Genomic DNA, 2,414 nt, shown 5'->3' with positions numbered 1-2,414 from the left:
TGTACTGTGAGGAAAAGCTGAAGAAAGCCGGAGAGTGTCGATTCTGGAGAACACTTAATTTCCCTCACATTCAATCTTACTCCCTTTAAACTTCATCTTTCATCTTAAACTTTTCTATCAAGTAGAAATTCTCCCAGATATTTAGAAATGTCTGTGTAAAGTGCTTACCCACATTCATGTGGGTAAAAGATCATAGTTGTACAGTTTTCATAAATGTTTTTGGTGCAGCAACGGAAAAATCATGGCCGTATGATTTTTCCTGATTGATTGCTTATATTGTTATTTTCATAATTTATAAGGTTCTAAAGGTCAAGAGTTTTGACCTTAGACTGGGTTTCGACGTAGGCTTAGTCCACTACATATACACATATTTATATACATATTTATTTATTTATTTATGTATATACATATTTATATATATACATATTTATTTATTTATTTTAACCTGATCATTTTAATAATCTGTATTCCTTTTAATTTACCAGAAACTTCTAAATAAATTCTCACCCTGTACTGAAACCTGTTTGAAGGTCTTACAATCAGCTGGTGAGGTGCGTGACATCAATTTGAACCCCGCCCACTGAAACCAGTACTGAAATCATAATGGAAACACAACGTGTACCGTACTGAGCCAAGCAGAACCGTGCTGTATGTACCAATACTAAGTGGTACTATGGAAAAGGGGCTTTACAAAATGGAATATCACCTCTCTGATGGATGTAGCACAAAGATATGCTCCCCTGACAATGACCTCTGACCTTTAGGTTGTCTTCCAGACTCACCATGAACTGTTTTCTTTAAAGTTACTTTTGACTTGAATAATGTCTGATGTTTTCACACATTTACTGTCCTGGGACTCAGAGTCAGCTCCAGTCTGACTGATGTTTACTCTTCTTTTATGATTTTAAGAAAGAAGAAGTTAATAGATTGCCTGAAAATTTGGAGCAGGACAAGGCTATTGACCGTATTCTGTACCACAGACTGTACCCAGGGGAGGCCACACCTAGTCTGTATGGTTTACCTAAAATCCACAAACAAGGTGTACCTTTAAGACCTATTGTTAGCATGATTAACTCTGTCACTTACAATGTTTCCAAATATCTGGTGTCTGTACTCATCCCTTTAGTTGGCAGCTCAGAACACCACATACAGAACACCATGGACTTTGTGGACAGGGTGAGGGATGTCATCATGAAGACTGATGAAACAATGGTCTCTTTTGATGTCACATCACTCTTTATGTGCATTCCTGTTGATGATGCAGTAGAGGTGGTCAGTTTAAGATTAAAATCAGACACCACTCTGAGCAGTAGGACCACGCTTTCTACAGAACAACTGTGTCAACTCTTGAAACTGTGCCTGCAGTCAACCTACTTCACATATGGGGAGCAATATTATAGGCAGAAACATGGGTGTGCTATGGGGTCTCCAGTTTCTCCTATTGTTGCCAACCTGTACATGGAGGAGGTAGAAAAGAGAGCCTTGACGTCCTTTTCAGGGACACCACCAAGTCATTGGTTCAGGTATGTTGACGACACCTGGGTTAAAATCAAATCTCAGGAAGTCCAACATTTTACTGACCACATCAACTCTGTGGATAAATACATCAAGTTCACACGAGAAGATGTAAAAAATGGCAGGTTGGCTTTCTTGGACTGTGAGGTCTCAGTCTCTGATAGAGGACATTTGCAAACTGAGGTGTACCACAAACCCACCCACACAGACCAGTATTTGCAGTTTGACTCCCATCACCCTTTGGAGCACAAGTTAGGAGTCATCAGGACTCTGTACCACAGAGCAGACAGCGTCCCCACTAGCTCAGGAGCCAGGCAGAAGGAGAAATCCTACACAAGACAGGCTCTAGAGCAATGTGGATATCCTAACTGGGCCTTCCTGAAAGCAGAGAAGAAACCCAAACAGGACTCCAGTCAGCATCAGGTGAAAAGGAGGAACCCAGACCCAGACCAGTGGTCATTCCGTATGTTGAGGGAGTATCAGAGAAACTGAGACGTTTATTTTCTAAACACAACGTCCCAGTGGCTTTTAAACCCCAAAATACATTAAAGACTGGTTCATCTCAAAGATCCAGTCCCCCGGCACAAACAGAGTAATGTTGTGTATGCTGTTCAGTGTCAGGAGGGTGATCAGTCTTACATCGGGGAAACTAAACAGCCACTGGCCAAAAGGATGGACCAGCACAGAAGATCAACATCATCAGGCCAGGACTCTGAGGTCTACACTCATCTCCAGGCCAGCGGTCACTCTTTCAGGGATGAAGATGTTCACATCCTGGACAGAGAGGAACGATGGTTTGAGAGAGGAGTAAAGGAGGCCATCTTTGTGAAAAGAAACCGTCCATCATTAAACAGGGGTGGAGCCTCCAGGTTCAACTGTCCCCCTCTTACAATGCTGTG

General features: G+C 41.8%; 1 protein-coding gene across 1 annotated transcript in view; it reads right to left on the bottom strand.

Annotated features, from left to right (window-relative positions):
- sptb (spectrin, beta, erythrocytic) overlaps positions 1 to 2,414 on the bottom strand; it is a gene marked incomplete in the record, with an annotated part of 116,707 nt that overhangs the window by 12,915 nt on the left and 101,378 nt on the right.

This window comes from Nematolebias whitei, chromosome 21 (genome assembly GCF_014905685.2).
Source record: "Nematolebias whitei isolate Nwh7 chromosome 21, NemWhi1, whole genome shotgun sequence".
Lineage (NCBI taxonomy): Eukaryota > Metazoa > Chordata > Actinopteri > Cyprinodontiformes > Rivulidae > Nematolebias > Nematolebias whitei.
This window is presented reverse-complemented; position numbering and strand designations above follow the sequence as displayed.